Source organism: Lathyrus oleraceus, chromosome 3 (assembly GCF_024323335.1).
Source record: "Lathyrus oleraceus cultivar Zhongwan6 chromosome 3, CAAS_Psat_ZW6_1.0, whole genome shotgun sequence".
Taxonomy (NCBI): Eukaryota; Viridiplantae; Streptophyta; class Magnoliopsida; order Fabales; family Fabaceae; genus Lathyrus; species Lathyrus oleraceus.
In genome coordinates, this window is record NC_066581.1 from 310,785,660 (window position 1) to 310,807,677 (window position 22,018).

The window sequence follows — 22,018 nt, forward strand, 5'->3', positions numbered from 1 at the left end:
TTGCCCGGACATTAACACCGTACTCCATTTTTCACCTCTGGTTGCGAACGTAGAAGCCAACCTATAATAGGTCGATCTTACCAAGGTGGTTATCGGCAGATTTCGAATTCCTTTGAATACCCCGTCCATGCATTCCACAAGATTTGTTGTCATGTGGCCCCATCGACAACCTCTATCAAATGCCCTTGTCCACTGCTCTACTGGTATGTTATTTAGCCATCTCCCTGCGTCTTCATTAGACAGTCTAATTTTATCACGATAATATTGAAATGACGGTTGAGTTAGAGCATACCCATCATTCACCACCTTCTTGCGAAGATTCTTATCTTTTATATCACACATGAAGTTTTGTGCAATGTGTCTTATGCAATAGACATGGGTAGAAGGAGGATCATGCCATCCGTTGTCATGGTTGTTGTAGGCACTCTCAATGGAAGCATGTCTATCAGAAATCAAATAGCGATTGACTTGTGGAGCCACATGCGTTCTAAGATGTCGAAGAAATAAACCCCATCCACCAGCCGTTTCACCTTCAACCAGAGCAAAGGCAATGGAAAAGACATTGTTGTTTTCGTCTTGTGCAACCGCCATGAGCAAAGTACCCTTGTATTTTCCATATAACCAAGTTCCATCAATTTGAATAATAGGTTTGCAGAATGCGAAACATTTTATGCACGAGTCAAATGCCCAAAAGAGACGGTGAAAGATTCTATTACCTGTAGCACAGGTTTCGTCTGGAATCATCGCTGGCAATGTCTCCATAATTGCCACAGTTCCTGGGACATATGCTTTTAGTGCCCATAAAAACCGTGGTAATTCCTTGTATGAATCCTCCCAGTTGTCGAATACTTGTTCAACAACCTTTGTCCTTGCAATCCAGGCTTTCTTGTAAGATGGAGTATAATTATATGTTGTTCTGATATGGGATATAATTATACTCACCTTCACTGATGGGTCTTTATTAACTAATGGCATAATGTCTTAACATATCAACGCAGCGCTTAGTTTACAGTGATCTTGTTCAACGTTAGTTGCAATGCAACTGTGAGGTGGGTCTATTGAAGCGATCTCCCAAGAGTCGCTTTTCTTTTTGTAAGACGGAGACAAACAAAACCTACAAAGCATGTTACGACATTCGATAACATACCTTCTAGAATCAGTGTGTTTCACTGTAAAATCAGTAGAGTTGTTCATGTGGAATTTTTTGAGAGCTAGAGCACATTCTTCTTTGGTACGAAACATGTCTCCCACCTTTAATTCGCCTTCTGATCTCGGATATAGATTATAGAAAACACTGTTGGATGTTTCATCGTCGTGCAGATCCATATTTGTCATATGTTGAGGCGCATTGTAGACATGACTAGGAGGTATTGGTGGTAGTTGATCATCATCTTCAATGTCGTTGTTCAGCATGTGATCAATCTGTATCTCGGTATCCTCTTCTTCATCAACGACGTCCACTTCTGCTTCTGCTTCTGGGTTGACGTCATCTGACCATTGTGGATCAAATTCACCAGATTCATCCTGACTGGTTATTTGAGACTGCTGAGATTGTATACATGGTTGAAGAGTAATGTACAACTCAATACAATTGTAGCCTGAATGTTCATGAATAACAAACATGTATTCAACATCTTCATCGTCTCGTACCTTAAGGGGGAAAAACTTGCATTGACTATTCTAAAAAAATATTGTGTTTTGATACGTGATCTTTGACACAATACCCGATCCTATATAGGATTGTATTCATTTTTTCAAATGCAAGAAGGTTGCATTTCTCTTGATCATGAGTCTAATGGTATCAGTGTTTCGAAAACAAAAACCATATAACTCAGACTCGTATGTTTCACCATTGCAGTGAACGTTGACACTATATTTTGGTGAAGATGATATTGTGCAGATGAAAACTATTTTCTTGCTGCAGATGAATGTGAGTGAAGTGTCTTGGATGTTGATAATAAGACACTTAAATAAGGGAGTGCAGTGTCTCACATGCTAGCTAGTTCGGAGTGACGTGTCACACATGCAAGCTAGTTCGAAGTGACGTGTCACACATGCAAGCTACTATGAAATAATGTGTCAACCATGCAAGCTACTAAGAAGTGACATGTTCAGCATGCAAGAGAGAGGACAACCACGTGTCAGACATGCAGACACACACTCCAAATGAATTGGCGCCCCCATTCATTCCTTGCATATTTACGCCAATCCAATTAGCGACACCTTGTCAAAGCATGCATGCAGACCTCGAAACCAAGCAATCAGACCTAGGTCTTGCATGCATGTCCCTATGGAGGCGCCAATTTGAATGGTGACACCTCTTAAAGATTGTACATGGTCGCTAATTCAATTGGAGACACCATGCAAGCACAACTTTTCATGCTCCCATTCATTTGTCTATAAATACAACCACTCCATCAACACTTCTTTCACACCATCACTCTCACTACTTCTTCTACAATACTTCTTCTACAATTTTATCTGCAACAACTTCTTGTAGTTTCATCTGCACCAACCCCCCGACAAAATGTTTATCCTCACAATGGGCGAATCACATAGAGGAACGGTTGCAAACATCGCAATATATGTAAGTTTTATCTTTTGTTAACTTTTTTTCTTTCATCTTCACCAACCCCCTTTTATTTTAACATACCAACTTTGTCAAGTTTTTTGTTCTTTCTTTTATAGGATGTATCAAGGTTCCAGACTCGGGTCCACGAATATGTCCATATGGACCCGATGATTCAACCTTATGTTGAACTCGCCGGTTTTGGTCATATAAGCAAGATTTTGTCTTGGTCCGTAGATAACAAATTCATTCTAGCTTTATGCGAAAGATGGCGACCAGAGACACACACACTTTGGTTCCCAACCGGTGAGTGTACCGTGACGTTAGAAGATGTCTACATGCTTTTGGGACTTCCTATTGAAGGTAAGGTTGTTAATGGTAAAATCGACTATGCAAATTCAATTTGCATGGATCTCTTGGAGACTGATTTGTTAGATGATAACGCAAGAGGTCAAGGTATACTACTTTCACGCCTTAAGTCGTACTATAATATTTTATACTTAGATGAGCATTCTATCGAAGATGCTCGAATAATAAAAACTAGGTGTTACATTATGTTGTTAATTGGTTCGTTTTTATTTCCCGAAGGTAGTGGTTCTAGCATGCATATTATGTATTTACCTTTACTTAAGACATATAGATAGAGTAGGAAGTTACAGTTAGGGATCTGCTTGTCTAGCCTATCTCTATAGCTCCTTGTGCAAAAACTCACACAAAGACACATCTACATTTTATGGATGTGATGTTTTGCTACAAGCATGGGTTTGGTCAAGACTACCGTTCCTAGCACCCGTCAACAACAACCCGTTCACATTTCCGTATGCACAAAAGTAAGTTGTTTAAATTGCTATATCTTTACTTACTTCTTTAAAGATTATTATCTCTAACTAATATTTTTTGACTTTTTGGTGTAAATGGTTTGCACGTGGTATGAGTTACAACATATGTCCAAGACACTGTATTACTCAATATCGCAATCTGTTGGATCACATTCGACCGACAGACGTAAGGATAATAACTTAATTATTTCGTTATATTTTGTTAACTTATTCTACCTAGATTATAATCCTATCTTATTTCACATTTCAGTTCATTTGGCGTCCATACCTTAATTTGGATCATGAGCATGAGGTCAACGCTGAAGACGCAGCCGTATGGACTGCATGCACACCGATAATACGGTTCACAACTATGGAGATACACAACAGTGATCATGTGAAGTTGTAGTTCGGTATGCCCTAAAACATCCCAGATCCCCCGGCTAGCCTAGGAGAATGGCATATGCGCAAAGTTAACGACCAATGGAACTTCAATCCATGGCAAAGCTTCGCAAGATCGGAGTATCGCAAATGGAAGCACCGCCATGACCATGTGTTAACTGACGCAGTCATTCCAACTGAAGAAAAACCAAGTCGTACTTATATGGCTTGGTACAGATCGGTTGGTTTTTAGTTCATTGCCGAGGATATGTACTTGTACGACCCACACCAGATGACTTACACACCTGACACCTTAACATCAAACCCACAACAACAGTGTCAGACCAGATACACACAACCCCTTGTCGGTCAAACGTTTCGTTCAACCAACACACAAACATACAACCAAAACATGTCATACACCCAACCCCAATACCAAGAGCATACCCCATCCCACCACCAACAAATTGACCATCAACTTGAGACCCAACATCGCTTCGCACCCACCCTATCACCCTACCAAAGTCGCCTTAGCCAAAACATCTAACTATCATTCAACATCGACCGCCCCTCCTCTTACCATAGCCAAGAAGCCCAAACCTCACAAAACCAAAACGTCCAACAATCCTATCTCTACCAAACACCCCAACAACCTTTCAAACCTTTCCTCGACGCATCGTTCACACCCATGTCTCCCTTCAACTGTCCCGGTCGCCCATCAATGAGTCAACCACAACCCAACTTCTCTAGCATGGGTCATGAGCTTAGTTACGGCGGTACACCATCGATGCATACTAAAGATTATGCCGACTTGTCTGACTACCTTAACAGGCATTCTCCTATAGTTGGTAGTGACGTTTCTGGCCCCTCATATGCTCAAACATCGGTACTGAATTATCAACGTTGGTTAGGGCCACGGGTTAGGGTAGCTAGAGGATGTGGGACCGGAGGACAGTTAGGTAATCCCGGTCATCACCATTAGGCTTTTTTGTGTAAACAACAAATTTTATTAATATTAATTTGTCATATTTCAAATTTATCTATCATGTATACCATTTACCAAAAAAATTATATTTTACACTGAGGTGACAATCCAATTTGCGCCTTCTATCAACTTATACACATGGGTGCCAATCCAATTGGCTATGGCACATGCCCTAGCCAATCCAATTGGTGCCTCTATTCAAGTATTTAAGAGGAGTCGCCAATTGAATTGGCGCCTCCTCTTAAAAGTGGGGTAGTTTGGAATTTTTTTTGAAACTAGGGGTATTTTGGGAATTTCCTTGAAAAAATGGGTTATTTTTGTAAAAAAAAATGGTTCTTGCCAATTGAAAATATCTACCATGTTTTTGACAAAAAAATGTATTAATTTTTTGTGGGTTCGGATTTGAATTTAAATATATTTTCTATTATTTTTTTATTATTTTCTATTATTTTTTGTGGGTTCGGATTTGAATTTAAATATATTAAATTTTTTTACAATCTTTTAAAATTAAGTATCTAAATTAAAATTATCAAATACATTTTTAAAATAAATTCAAAAATATTTTGAAAACAATTAAAATTTATTTGACATACATGTAAGGTGTCAAAACATGTCCAATCTATCGGCTATATCCGTTTTACTTTTTTCATGGAACGTGTCAAAATTTTAGATCCACACTATTTAATATATGTCTCTTGTCCTTCTTATTTATTTATTTTTGCGGAATTTTTCTGATGCAAATATCATGATGTACTTTTGTATTTTTTTCTTAAGTTTTTAAGGTGCAATACTCTCAAATCCGCCCCACAAAAAATGAGGATAAGGCGGGACATGGTTTTAAATCTGCACCGTAAAAAATGTCAGCTATGTTTTGAAGTTGCTCAGTCCTTTAGGAATTTTGTTTTGTTGTCTGTATCATTTATTATCGTTTAACATTTATCGCTTTCGTAATTGAGTCTCTTCTTATTAGATTTTTGCAAATATCTTAGAATTGAGTGCAATGCTTTTTAAATAGTATTTTGCATTAAATCTTATTTTTGCACGCATAACTTAAACTGTTTATTTTTTAGTTTGAGCAATATGCTTTAAGTCAATTAGTCGAGTTTTTGGATCAAGAACCATTTTTTAGATAAGTTCAAGTCTGCCATTATTATAATCTCAAAACATTTTTAAGATTGCAAAAAAATGAGATTTTAGGTATGTGATTCGAATCACGCATCTTATGATTCGAATCAAATGAAACATAGGCTTTCATGAATTTTTTGATGTTGCATGATTTGACTCACACTATTCATGATTTGAATCAGAATTCTGTGTCTCGAATCACACTGTTCCTAATTCGAATCATGAAGTGATGAAAACTCCAAAATTTGCCTATGACTTGCTTGATTCAAATCACAATGTTCATGACTCGAATCATGACTCAAGTCTTGACTCGAATGACATTATTCTTGAGTCAAATCACATAAATGGGTTTCTCATACCTTTTAGATCTTGATCCAAATTACTTTGCCACTTGACTCAAATGATACGTGTGTTTATGACTCAAATCAAACATTTTTTTCACTCATTTTTGTGCATAATCTCAAGCACCTATATAAATTATTTCTTTTCTCCCTCGCCATAAAGATTTTTTATTATTGTGATGATAATCATAACTTTAAATTGGAAGTCTTTCTAAAACTTGAAAACCCACTTTCAAAGAACATCTTTGCATCTGAATTCATCTTCAACTTGTAAGATCTATTGTAGAGTAGGTTCATTCTTTGTTGATGTTTATGAAGTTGTTGAGTTACATGTCAAGATTCATATTGTGTGGTGTTGATGGAGTTTGACAATCCAACAAGAAAAAGAAGAAATCTTTTCTCTAGGTTACTTTGGTAGTGATGTGTGGAATCCTACTGACAATGTCGGAGTTTTTGTGTTCTTTAGACAAATCAATTCTCAAGGGACCAGCAGGACCGAGTAAAAGTTGAGGCAAAATGGAGGCTCAATAGAATTATTGATTATGGAATAGTTAAGTTGAGATCAGGTGGATCTTACTAGATCGGCGAAGCAGACGCCATATACAACAAGAGGGGATTAAGATAAAAAAAGACTAGCTATTTTTCATGAGTATCTTGTATCAAGTGGTTGTATAATTTATATAAATAATTGTCATATTATTTTTATTGGAAGATAACAAATTTTTAATGGTAAACCATTAAATAATGAATTAAGCTCGTGCGAGATGATTGAGTTGAACCACTATAAATCTGGTGTACTCTCTCTCTCTCTCTCTCTCTCTCTCTCTATCTATCTATCTATATATATATATATATATATATATATAGTTTTATATTTCCTTCATAGAATAATATATGGTTAGGATTTATCTGCTTATAGAGATTTTGTGATTAAAGTTTAGGTATGTGATAGATCTATTCATTTGAACATCCTCTCTTGCAATTATTGTTGTATGAACTCTTGTTGTTAGATTGATCATTGGATTAATCAAATTCAATTTGAGTTGTGTGTGATAATTTAATTATGATAATCATTACTATAAATAATTCCATTTTACCTCAGACGCGAAGGGGATATAACCTCGGTTACACATGCAAGGTAACGAAAGGGAGACATGAAAACCTTTCACTTTAGCCATCAATTTTTTATTAATCGATGGGAAAAGTGGCACTAATCATGAGTTCGATCCCCAACAACTGCATATTTAAGATTTTCAAAACTGGGCTACTTTTTACCTCGATTTTTAACAATAACCGAGGGGTAAAGTCCATTTTACAAAATTTTAGTTTTAACCTTTTTTTTCTTCGTTTTAATCTGCAAAGCATCAAATTTATTGACAAATTCTAAATCTTCATCATCATCATCATCATCATCATCATCATCATCATCATCATCATCAACAACAACGACAACAACACCAATAAAAACAACAAAAATAAAATCAATAGAATATTTAAACATTAAACCTCTACAACAAAAACAGTAACAACAACAATAACAATAACAGTAAAACATATGGAATCTTTAAACATTAAATCTCAACAATAAAAATAACAACGACAACAACAACAACAACAACAATAACAAATAAACAAAATCAATAGAATCGTTAAATACTAATTTTCAACAACAATAATATTAAACATTTTACTTGATACAACTACAACTAACATTAGTAAGTTACTTTCATGCTTTCCTAACTAACATTAAACATTTTTAACAAAGAATTACTAGAAAATGATTATATTAGGAAACCAACCTTAAAATATTTGTATTCTCTTTTTTCATTATTATTATTTTCAATATGTTAAGTTAAAATTTTATCACTTTGCATCCAAGATGGATAGTTGTGGCATTCACGTTTTTAATTGGTTAGTGAGAGTTTCACGCGGATCACTAATGTTTCATGTGGATTGATGATTTTACAATGTCTTTACCACTGTTACATTTTAAATGGATGAAAAAGATTCGTTACTTGATTTTTTCATCAAATTGGTCATAAATAAATGTGAGATATTGGATCGAACTCTAGTATGGTCAAAGGGTAGCTTCTTGGTTTGACAATTCGACAGGACCTTAGCATGCTATTAAAGTCTGTTCACATACTGTAGTCGAAGTATGCAAGGATTATTAGCATGTCGAATTGGGTCTGTTTGTTATGCCTAATTTTTTAATTTAGCTTGTTCTCTAAGTTAACTTGTGTAATGGGCCTATGTGTAAAAGCTCATTAGTTTAATATGTTACTTTTCTTATAAATAGCATACCAGTCTCTCATCATTGCATAACGCAAATTCTAATTAGGATGAGAGAGGTTATTTTCTATTATGTAACACTTATTATATTTTTTCAAAGAGAAAGTAAAGAATAGCAGTTTATAACCAATTTCATTGATTTCTTATTGTTTTCTTCTTTTCTACCCTTATGGGTTTCTTGCTGATCAAGAAACCGATTATACTTTGTTATTTCGACATCATTTTCACAAAAAATTGGTGCGGTGCGAATGGATAAGGTGCCGTCAACAAAGTATGAGATCGAATGGTTCACCAGAGTGAACTATTTTGGTATGTGGTTCTTGAAGATGAAAGCCCTATTGTTTCAACAGGGTTGTTTAGAAGCATTGAAGGGAGTCGCGGCCATGGACGTTGCGTTAAAGGATAAAGAAAATTTGACTATGGTAGAGAAATCCCACAACACCATCTTGTTGAGCCTTGATGATAAGGTTCTTCGACAAATTTCGAAGGAGACGATGATGTCGGGTCTTTGGGAGAAACTCAAAATTTTGTACATGACCAAATCATTGGTCAATCGCCTCTACCTGAAGCAAACTTTGTATTCATTCAAGATGAGTGAAGACAAAGTTATAGCTAAGCAGTTGGATATGTTCAACAAGCTAATTCTTGATCTTGAAAATATCAATGTAAAAATCGAGGATGAAGATCAAGCGCTATTATTGTTGTATGTTTTACCCAGAACACATGATCACTTCAAAGAAACTATCTTGTATGGAATAGAGTCTCTGACCTTTGAAAAAGTTCAATCAGCCTTGTAATCTTAGGATTTGAAAGAATGAAAGGATAATAGGCCATCTTCGACGGGTGAAGGTCTGTGGGTTAAGGCGAAATTCACAAAGAGAGATGGCAAGTTCGACAAGAAGAAGGGTAAAAGTCAGCATAAGTCTTATAGTGGTGATGCATCTGATATTCGATGTTATCACTGTAAGAAGGAGGGCCATACAAGAAAAGTGTGCCCTAAATGCATGAAAGATCATGGAGGTAAGGATAAATGGAAACACAACCATTGTTCAAGATGATTTCGACTCATATGATATTCTTGTGGTACCAAGCGGCAACTCAAGTAAAAAGTGGATTATGGATTCAGGTTGCACTTGGAATTTGACTCCAAACAAAGACTTGTTCGAGGAACTATGTGATCAAGATGGTGGTTTTTTATTGCTTGGAAACAATAAAGCTTGCAAGATTACATGTGTTGGATCTGTGAGATTTAAGCTCCATGATGAGTCAATAAGGTTTTTGACTGAAGTCAGGTATGTACCTGATTTGAAGAGAAATTTGATTTCTCTTGGTGAATTCGACAAGAAAGGATATGTTTTCTAAGGAGAGAAAAGTATTTTAAAAGTCATGAAGTGGTCTAAGGAAGTCTTAATAGGCATGAAGAAACAAAGCTTGTATACCCTTGAGGCTGAAGTTATCAGTGGTTCTGTAGATGTGCATCCATGAAACCTTTGTCGAAGACAAAAATTTGGAACATGAGATTGGGTCATGTTAGTGAAAAGGGTCTGGTCGAATTGGGGAAACAAAATCTACTTGGTGGAGACAAAGTCGAACAGCCTAAGTTTTGTGAACCCTATGTACTTGAAAAATCTTGTAGAGTAAAGTTCAATAAAGGAAAAGAAAGAACACATGGCTCCCTTGATTACATCCATGCTGATCTTTGGGGGCCTGCGAGGTGTCCATCACATTCAGGAGCAAGTTACTTTCTATCCATAGTTGATGATTATTCTAGAATGTTATGGGTATTCATCCAGAATACTAAAGATGAAACTTTTGAGGACTTCAAATTTTGGAAGACTTTGGTCGAAAATTAGACTGGCATGAAGGTCAAGAGGTTGAGAACCAACAAAGACCGTGAATTTTACAATGAGGCGTTCGACAGTTTTTGTGCAACCTCTGGTATTGCAAGGCACATAACTACTACAGGTACTCCCCAACAAAATGGTTTGGCTGAAAGGTTTAATCGAACCATTTTAGAAAGAGTTAGATGCATGTTGACCAGTATTGGGTTAAAGAAGGTGTTTTAGGCAGAGGCTATTTTGACAACAACATATTTGATAAACAGATTTCCTTTGATTGTGTTAGATATGAAGACACCTTAAGAAATTTGGTCGGGAAATCCACCAGATCTTGACAAACTTAGAGTATTTGGTTGCATAGCCTATGCTCATATTAGGCAGGACAAGGTCGAACCTAGAGTTCTGAGATGCATGTTTATGGGATACCCTGAAGGAGTCAAAGCTTATAGGCTATGGTGCCTAGAGCCGGGTCACAGAAGGTGTATCACCAATTGAGATGTAGTTTTCAATGAAGCTGAGATGGCTTTCAAGAAAACTAATGACGTTAGTTAAAGTGCACAAATATCTGAATAAGAGATGGAGCAAGAAGAGATTCATGTTGAGGTGGAGCATGTCGATGCTGAATTATGTATCCTATATCATGTTAAAGAAGAAACACAATATGCTGAAGATACTGAGGAAGATGAGGAAATTGTCGATGACTACCTGTTGGCAAGAGATAGGCCGAGAAGAGTCATCAATCCACCTCAAATACTTGGGTATGAAGATCTCATATCTTATGCCTTAATCTCTGCAAGTGGGGTTCTAGATGAAGAACCTATAGACTATAAGGAAGTTATAAGGAGTCAAAATAAGACTAAATGACTGAAGGCCATGGATGATGAGATGAAGTCTCTTCATGATAACTGTAAGACCCCAATTTTGACCCTAAGATCCCTCATGCAATTTCATCATATGCATTGGCATTGGGATCATACCTTGACATCCTCTTTACCCCTCTTTCATTGGGTTTGCTTTGGGAGAGATCACCAAGCACTTTGTGATTGTATCATACTTGTATATCATCATTTTACTAATCAAAATACCAAAAATATGTCTTTGCATTTGCCTAACTCTTTTGTAGGTAGGGCATGATCATCATTGATCTATCAAGTTCATATCTAGGGTTTAAGACCCTCATAGCTAAGAGCACAACAAAGAATTGATTCACAGTGTCTCAAAGCATCATATATGAGTCTCAATGATCTCTACATGCTATATTGATGAAGCATTCTTCAAGGATTTGGAGGTGATTTGCTTTGGAAACCCTAGTTTGACTAGGTATCTTAAGTAACTTCTCCAACAAGCTATCTCACAAATTGATCAAATTTCTCAAGGGACATTTCAAAATTCATATCTTATGCATATATGATCTACCATGATCCTAGAAAGTCAAGAGAATTGGAAGTTAGCAAGTTGGTTGATGGTGGTTGGCCAGATGAATTCATCTGATCAAAATTGGGTCTCCCTAGACCCTATCTCCTATAATTTTCACCATATAAAAATTATTCCAGGAGTCAAGTTACTCTAGATGACATTCCAAACAACTTTCATGTTGAGACCTAGAGCTAGTTTTTCTTGGAAAATCATTTTCTATGTTGAAACATTATAGGTCATTTTGTCTAAACCCTAATTTGAAAGTCAACTTCCCAAGGCCATAACTTGCTCAATTTTTCTGAGATGAAATATTTCCATGTTTAAAAATCAAATTCAAGATGTCTACTTCAACTTTGATGTTTGGAGTGAGAGCTAAATCAACTTTTATGAGCATGTGATATGAGGATACATTATAAGTCATTTTTGCCCTATACCATTGAACAAGAGATTTTCCTCAACTTCAAAAATGCACAACTCTATCATTATAAACCCAAATGACATGAATTTGGTGACCATTTTTAAGGTATTTGAAAGATATACAACTTTGATGAAGACAATATTCTCATTTGGAGCTCACATAAAAAGTTAACTAAGGTGGAACGTTGAGGTATATGACTTGACACTTAGAAAAATTTTCAACATGTTGAAATTTCCAAACTTCCACCTCAAAATTCACCTTGATCCAAGTTCCAAATGGAAACGTATCCAACATCAAAGTTGTTCCCCTTGATCTAAGCTTTCCAAAGAGTCCTATTTCATGCATTTTGGATGAGGTTTGCTAGGGCTACGCATGGTCTTAACAGGTCTACATCAAGTGGAAAAATCTAATGTCCAAAACTCCATTTCACATTGCCTTGCCATTCAAGCATCATTTGAACTTCAGTACAGTTGTAATTGGATCAAAATGGATTGCTTCATGGGCCCGTACACGCCCATGCAAGCTTGTGCATCACTTTGCCAAATTTAGAAAATTTTCAAGTGTGCAATTATCATTCCCAAATGCTATAAATACAAGGCCTCTGAGCTCATTTCAAACACACCTCGCGCGCCAGCTTTGCCCCATAATTGAAACCCTCACAATTCAAAGGAAAACCTGAGAATTTTCAACTTGAAAATTGAGTTTGACTCTCACTGTTTGGAGATTCAAAAACTCCAGGATTTAAAGCTTTGTTCCATTGCCAAACCACTTCTGCAAGCTCCTCGAGTGTGATCAAGTCAAGTTTGAAGCAAGCAAGATCCAGTCCTGCACAGCATTGAAGGTAATTTTCAGAAATTTTCTTCTCTTTGATTCTCACTCAATTCTCATCAATTCTCTTGGATCTTTGGTTGTCTGAAGTCCTATCAATGTAGGCAAGAAGATTGAGTTGCTTTGATGTCAAATCGAAGCAACTCAGTTGACACACCTTAAAATTCAACTCCTCATATCTTTCTATATATTTGGAGTTAGTTGAAATTGAGGTCAGATTCCTGCTCTACGCCATTTTTTCTTTCAGATCATGTCCTCCTTTTTCATTTTTTTGATGGTGATGACTGAACCAGTCCAGTGAGCCTCGCCTGAGAAGGTGACCAGAGTTCCAGCGTCGGTGGTGTGTTGGACAGGTTTTGAACCATTGATCTCATTTGAAATGTTTTAATCTCACACGTTGGTTCTGATTACCATTGGTGTGGCATGCTGACTCAAGTGTACCATGGAGCGCGCATTTTCATCCACTTGATCTGCCACCTCAATTAATGAGGGAGATCAAGTGGTCCACGTTTTTTCTGATTATTTGAATTTCATTTAATTTGTTTTATTTTCATTAATTCATATTAATTTTAACATTGATCCAAAAAATATGAGAGTTTCACCAAAAAAATTTAAATAAAATCCTCTTTCAAATTTTGAATTAAAATTATTTTTTGGAATATTATTAATATTTTTCATGATTTTATTGATTTTGTGAATATTTTTAATTGTTTAAAAATACTTTTAAGTCTCTAAAAATTCTGAAATTTTTTCTACAAGGTCTTTTGACCTTGCTTGCCCTATGATAAATCTCATGGCCATTTCTTTGGTGTTTTGATGAGGTTTTAGGAATTTGACAAACCATATTTAATGTAATGCATTATTTTTAGTATTTTTAAATTGAATAAATGTCAAATAAATATGTTGAGCCATTTTGATTGTTTGTATGAGTTCGACTTGTGTTGTTGGACCTTGGTCAAGGTTGATTTGACTTTACTAGGTTAAGATCATTGGAATTAGGGGATTGATGGAATGTACATTCCATCTCCCAAAATGAATGAATGATCTTAATTTGGTAAAAGTCCTCCTTTGTCCAATTTGAGTTTGATCCATTTCCCCTCCCTTTTCATCTTATTCCCCTTCTTTATGCATTCATGTCATGGTCCTATGATATCTCAATGTCCTAAGGCTAGTTGATTAAAAAATCAACATGAGTATGGATGAGATTAGGCCACCTCTTTTGCATATGCTTTTTGTGTGTGGTATGTTTCATGAGCATAGTCCATTATACTATGTCTCTAACATGCATTAACACCAAAATTTTATTGCCCGACCTCAAATAGTTGTGACTTCTACATAAGTCCAATTACGATTGCTTAACATAGCGCTAAATTTTTGACACAAAAGGGCATAGCATTCTAGTTAGTGAGATTGTAAGTCTCCCTCTTTCATGGTATTGTGTGGAAACTTGGCCTTTTTCCTTCATTTGGAAGATGTCTTGGTACAAGGATCCATGTTTGTGATAAGTGGGTTGAGTGTTCTCCAAAGAATGACTTAAAATAAAAATAAAAAGCAATACTAACTTCTAACTCATTAACAACTAACATTTAATTTCAAGTTATTTACTTTAATGCACTTTATTTTTAAGCTCTATTCATTTGCCATTATTCATACCATTCTAATTGTTTATGTTAATGTCCTTTTCACTTTTTCCATTTGGACCATATTTTGTGATATATTTTGCTTGTGTATATTGTGTGTGTTTGTATGGTCTTTGGCCATTAATGTACATAATAAGAATAAAAACCCTAAAAAACATCTTGTATGGACTGTGTGTTTGATCTAAGACAATTGGACTTAGAATTTAGGCAACACCCCCCTATGCAAAGGACTTGACCAATGCCAACTTTCATGTAACCAAGTGTTTGCAATTTGAAACTTCATCTGATACATCATTGAAGATCCATCTGAGTTCATCTGCAACATGATCATTGTGAAGCTGTTATTTTGAACCTGTGACTTGTGGAATTCATCTGCCACATAAGCCAATTTGAAGAAGATTATGGAGTGGTTAAAGCTTGTATGTGGCTATATTTATTTGATGCCTTGCTCTTCAAGTTAATATGTTATGCATTGTTTGTTGCTTGATTCTAATGTCCAACGGAATTTGGGTTTCTATATGGCATTCTTGCCTATTGGATTGCAGCCCATTGGTCAGATCTTTTCAACTCTTAACTTTTAAATTTATGCTTATGATTAGTCTATTCATCTCCTCCCCATCTCTTTAATTTCAAAATCTCTCCCTCCTTTTAAAAACTTATTTGACTGTACTTGTCTTTTTTAACTTAGACCCTTTGCAAATTAGAAACTTTGGCCTTATGCCATTGCATTTCAAAACTTATTTTCTTAAATCAAACTTGTAAATATACTTAACTATACTTGACTTAAAATTTTCAAAAGCCAAAAAGAATTAACTCATTCAAACCATTTTTAGGCCTTTGTGCCTTTTAAACCTAACTTTTGCTAAAAGCAATGCACTCACTTTGAAATTTGTATCCCGAACTACGAGGTTTTGATCCCTCATTCTTATGTTGGTACGTAGGCACAAGTTTGAAGGTCTTGTCAAACACAAAAATATAATTAATGAATTATTTTCTCATCCCCCATTGTATTTGTTTGTAAACATCACTTTGTACAAAATACATATGCACACAAGAAAGGGCTCCCTAGGAGTACCTAGAACACTTTGGGTGCTAACATCTTCCCTTTGTGTAACCAACCCCCTTACCTGTAATCTCTGACATTTTATTAGTTTTGATTTGAAAACTTCTTATTTTTGGGTTTTTTTTCGTACTTTTCCCTTTTCTCATGTAAACAATAAAAGTGTGGTGGTGACTCTGGTTTTATTGACGTCTAGCTTATCCATAGCTTAATGGTCATGAACTTACTGCTACAGAAATTAAGTGGTGACTCTGCTGGGGAGTAGTCTCTAGTGGGTTTAGCCTACTTTTTTGTGTGTATATAATTGTATATATGTGATGTATGTATATTTGTGTGATATAATCTGCTTGTTATGCTTGGTGATCCTGAGTGGTGAGATAAGTTCTAACCCGAACTTGAGTGCAATTATGATAGGACGATGGTATAGTCATGTTCGACTTGTGTGGAGTAGTCCTTAACAAGTTGGCTTGAGATCCATCTGCTTAGTGGAGACCCTTTTGGATTTGGAAATGTCACACAAGTATTTGTGGTTAGGCATTACTATCTCTAATTTGGGTCCGAGAAGCTGAGGACCATAGAACATAACCCCCTCCCCTTGGCCTATTTAGGACGTAGTGCGGAGACTGTTCAAGTGTAGACTTGATAACAGTTGTTATGCGATACTACACTCAGACGAGTTTCTCTTGAGAATATTATGGGTCGATGAGTCAGTCATCTTAACATGTAATATCCGATAGATGGAATTAAGACTCTGGGAACTTTTTAGAACATGATCTATAGGTTTTATCCTTAGTCCACTCCTTTGGGATGGTTCTTACCCAGACTTGATGCTCGTGACTCATAACAAACCCTTGATTCTTGGTTGATCCAATCAAGTCTTGTCAATATCAATGGAACTTGGGTGTTGATAAGGTGAGAACCATAATCCACCAAAATGGATGATTGATCTTGACAATTACTTGTTTCATCCCTTGACCTTTGTTTGCTTGCCTTGTGTGTGATCCCTTATTTGTGATTGTTGCATTTATGCATTCATACGCATCATAACATTCATCACACGAAAATTTCAAGGAACTGAGGTATTATTTGCAAATATTTTCAGACCATGGATTGTGGACAAAGGAACACTAAGAAGTACAGTTTCAGATGTCCCGACTTGAAAGAGTTAAGGAAGCTAGAATCTTTTGTATTAGATCCCTTGGACTTCAAACAACACCATGGGAAGCTTCTGTCTATCTTGTCTGCTGATGTAGTTGAAGGACTCGAGTGTGTTAGTGCAGTTCTATGATCCTCTCTACCGTTGCTTCACTTTTCTGGATTATCATCTTGTGCCTATGTTAGAGGAGTATGCCCATCTCTTGGGAATACCTGTTTATAGCAAGGTACCTTTTAGTGGGTTGGAGGAGATTCCCAGATCTCATCTTATTATTGAAGCTCTTCACTTGAAGAAGTCTGAGATAGAGGCTCATTGGGTGAAGAAAGAAGGATTGTTTGGGTTGCCATCTGATTTCCTCATCAAGGAAGCTACTGCCTTTGCTCAAGCCGGTAGTGTGGACGTTTTTGAAGCTATCTTTGTGTTGCTTATTTATGGATTAGATTTGTTCCCTAACATTGACGGTTTTGTTGATGTTAACTCCATTAGAATTTTCTTGATTGGGAATCATGTGCCTACATTGTTTGGTGATGTGTATTTCTCTTTGCATCTAAGGAACTCTAAAGGTGGTGGAACTATTGTCTGTTGTATTCCTCTTCTGTACAAGTGGTTTATTTTGCACTTGCCTCAGACACCTGCTTTTGTGGAGAACAAACAATGTCTACGGTGGTCTCAGAGATTTATGTCTCTCACTAATGATGATATAGTTTGGTATGATCCTTCTTTGAGAAGATTGGAGATTATTGATTGTTGTGGTGAATTCTCTAATGTGCCTCTCATTGGTACACAAGGATGAATTAACTACAACCCTGCTTTGGCTCGTCGTCAATTTGGGTTCCCCTTGAGAGACAAACCTAATAACACTTTGTTAGAAGGTCTTTTCTATCAAGAGGGTAAAGATCCCCAACATTTGAAGCAAAAGATGTGCATGCTAGGCATAATGTGCATAGGAAGGGAAGATCCGAGCTTGGTCTGTGAAATTGTGTAGCTTTGGAAGCTTACACTCTTTGGGTGAAGAAGAGAGCTTTGGACTTGAAGATGCTTTATCCTTGTGAGAGACCTATGTCTATGGTTGTGGTTGAACCATTAACTCTCCCTAACCAAGATGTAGAGGAGTTGGAAGACGCACTCGCTAAGATGAAGCAAGAGAAGGATATGTGGGAAGACAGTTTCCGTGCTTTGAGCAAAAAACATGAGGAGTTGCAGTTGGAGTCTAAGGACAAAGATGCACTGATTGAGCTACTTGAAGACCGAGTGACAAAGAGACAGAGAGAGCCAGAGGTTTCATCTTCTAGCATACCTCAGCCTTCTGTTGCTTGGAAGAAGATTGTTAATCAGCTTGTCCTCGAGAAGACTCAGATGAAGGCTTCTTTCGAAATCGAGATTCGACGCATTCAAAGGAAGTACGTGCCTACAGCCAGATCTTCTAACATTTTTGTTAGGGATCCTTAGGATGACTAATCTCCTTTACTCTTGTACTTTCCATTTGGTTTCTGAAATTGTACTCAGTGTAATCCTTCCAATTATAAATGAAAAGAGATTTTTGGTCATATCAAATTTTTGCAATTGTTGTTAAATATATATATTTGCAAATAATATAGTAAGTTCTTTGAAAACCAAAAATAAATAAACAAGCATTGCATTTCATGCATCATTTGCATAAGCAGGTTTCTCTTTCGCCAGATGTCTCATTGGTGTTTCTTCTGTGCTTTAGCCAAGCTGACTCATCGGTACAACACTCACGCCAATCACTCCAGAATCATGGAACATCTTAAGCAAGAGAATAGAGAGCTAAAGGATGAGATCGCCCGCGTGACTGCCATGATGGAGTCAGTTTTAGCTGCACAGAGCTAGTCTTCTCCAACACCCGCAACTCCTCCTCCTTAGAGGACTGTAATTTCAGAGGTGGATTTCTCTATCATGCCTGCTGCTACCACTTATTTCGCGCCTACCATGCCTGCCGGATTCCTGTGGGGAATGCCGCCAAACTTCATGCCTAAGGGCTTTACGCCCACATTTGCTTCCATGCCGGCATCTAACCCAGTCATGTCTGTGCCACCTCCCATAGTGCATACCTTACCTCGTGTGGAAGACACCATTTATCATTCCGAGCCATCTGAGGGCCCAGACGTTTATGAGAAAATGGATGAGATGAAGGATCAATTTCTTGAGCTGCACAAGAAGTTGAAAACATTGAGAGGTAAGGACCTGTTTGGAAAGAGTGCTGCTGAATTATGTATGGTGCCAAATGTGAAGATTCCGGTGAAGTTCAAAGTGTCTGACTTTGAAAAATACAAAGGGAACACATGTCCGCTCAGTCACTTAGTGAGGTATTCCCGCAAGATGTCTACCCAAACTGACAATGATCAGCTGTTAATCCATTACTTTCAAGACAGTCTGACTGGCGCTGCGCTTAGATGGTATATGGGGTTGGACAGTGCAAGCATCCGCACTTTCAACGATTTGGGAGAAGCTTTTGTCAAGCAGTATAAGTATAAAATTGATATGGCTTCCGACCGAGATTAGTTGAGATCACTATCTCAGAAGGACAAGGAAACATTTAAAGAGTATGCGCAGAGGTGAAGAGAATTAGCTGCTCAGATCACCCCTCCTTTAGAGGACAAGGAGATGACCAAGATCTTTTTAAAGACCCTGAGTTCATTTTATTATGAACGCATGATTTCCAGTTCCCCCAGTGGTTTTACCGAAATGGTAAACATGGGGATGAGGCTTGAGGAAGGTGTCCGAGAGGGACGGTTGTGAAAAAAGGAGGTATCGTCAAGCAAGAGATACGACAGTAGTTTTAGGAAGAAAAAAGACAATGAAGCCAACGCAATAACTAATGGGAGGCAGAGGAGGCCTCAGACCAGAAGGAATCAACCACCCCGTCAACACCATCATCAAGTATCCTCCGTAATTCCTGTATTTTCTGCAAGTCAGTCAACACCAATTCAACAACAACATCGTCAACAGCAACAACCACAGTAACGAACAAACACCACCAACAACAACAATACCAACAATCATCAACAACGAATTTTCGAGAGGAAGAAGGTCTCTTTTGACCCAATTCCTATGACCTATGCAGAGCTTTATCCATCGTTGGTTCTCAAGAACCTACTCCAACCGAGGAATCCGCCACAAATTCCAGAACCACTCCTATGGTGGTACAAGCCTGACCTCTATTGTGCTTTTCATCAAGGAGCACCCGGACACTACATTGAGAACTGCTATCCGCTCAAATACGAAGTTCAAAAGCTAGTGAAAAGTGGAATGGTGTCCTTTGAAGACCGTGCACCTAATGTGAAAGCAAACCCACTGCCAGCCCATGGAAATTCATCTGTTAATATGGTAGACAGCTGTCCTGGGGATTTCAAAGTGTTTGATGTCTGTTTCATTAGAAGGTCTTTGGTGATGATGCATAAGGACATTTGTATGGTGAGCGATTGTGAGCATGACCATGATGGTTGTTCTATCTGCAGTGTCAACTCGAGGGGTTGTATGATTGTAAAAAGAGACATCCAGCGGTTGATGGATGAGGGTATGATTCAAATTGTTCAATCCCGTCACGTAGATGACGATGCGAATGTCATAGTGCCCATTTTCAAGAATCCAGAAAGAATAGTAATTCAGTACGACAGCAGCAGCAGCAATAACAACATCAGTCAAAGATCGGTATCGCCGTTGGTCATACAGTTAGCGGGCCCAGCCCCGTATTCATCCGATAAGGCTGTTTCGTATCAATATAATGAAACTATGGTGAAGAATGGTCAAGAGGTTCCATTGCCTACGACCAGTTCTGTCGTGAGCATTGCTGATGTTACTAAGGTGACCCGTAGCGGTCGAGTGTTTGGGCCGGTGTTCCCAAAATATGTGGAAGATTCAATAGTTGGTAAGAAGGTGGAAGTGCCTGCAGTAGATCCAGTTAGCACTTCAAAGCGTCAATATGGTGAATCCTGTAATTTAAAGACTAATGATAATGATGAGGTGCTTCGGTTGATAAAGAAGAGTGAGTTTAATATGGTGGAGCAGCTACTCCAAGCCCCCTCAAAGATTTCAGTACTGTCTCTGCTTATGAATTCAGAAGCGCGTAAAGAAGCACTGTAGAGAGTTCTAGAGCAAGCATTTGTGGAACATGATGTTACGGTGGATCAGTTTGATCATATTATGGCTAACATTACTTCCTGTAATAATCTCAGTTTATGTGATGAAGAACTCCCCAAGGAGGGTAGGAATCATAATTTGGCTTTGCATATCTCGATGAATTGCAAAGATAATGCTTTATCCAATGTACTGGTTGACATCGGGTCTTTTTGAACGTGTTGCCGAAGTCAACTCTTTCAAAGTTGTCATATCAAGGAGCGCCTATGAGGTATAGTGGTGTAATCGTCAAAGCTTTTGACGGTTCACGCAAAACAATGATAGGAGAAGTGGACCTTCCAATGAAGATAGGTCTGAGTGACTTCCAGATTACTTTTCAAGTGATGGATATCTACTCAGCCTACAGTTTTCTGTTGGGAAGGCCATGGATCCACGAGGCGGGAGCTGTTACCTCCACACTACATCAGAAGCTCAAATTTTTCAAGAATGGGAAGCTTGTAATCGTTGACGGGGAAAAGGAGTTGTTGGTTAGCCACCTGTCATCTTTCTCTTACGTTGAAGTTTAGGATGAGGTTGGAACTCCATTCCAACCCTTATCTATTGCTTCTGAAAAGAGGGTTGGGGCACTTATGTCCTCATTAAAAGATGCAAGGAAGATTGTTGAAGAAGGTAGTGTGGATCAGTGGGGGCGCATGGTAGAGGTCTCCGACAACAAGGGCAGAGCCGGTCTGGGTTTTCAGCAAGGTTCATCAACTGCTAGATTAGAGGATATGCAACTTAGCTTCCATAGCGGAGGGTTAATTCATGGCAATGAACAACACTTAGTTGTTGTGCTAGAGGATGACGAAGAAGAAAACTGCACCAATTTTGTGACACATGGAAAGGCTTGCAACAATTGGACTGCTGTTGATATTCCTGTTATTTTGCATCGATCTAAGTAATTGCTTTTATTTGTTTTAAAAAATCCTTCTCCTATGCCTAAGGGGAAGTGAACATTGTTAGGCATTTCAAATTTGATCATCAATAAAATTAATTCTATTCATCCACATCTAT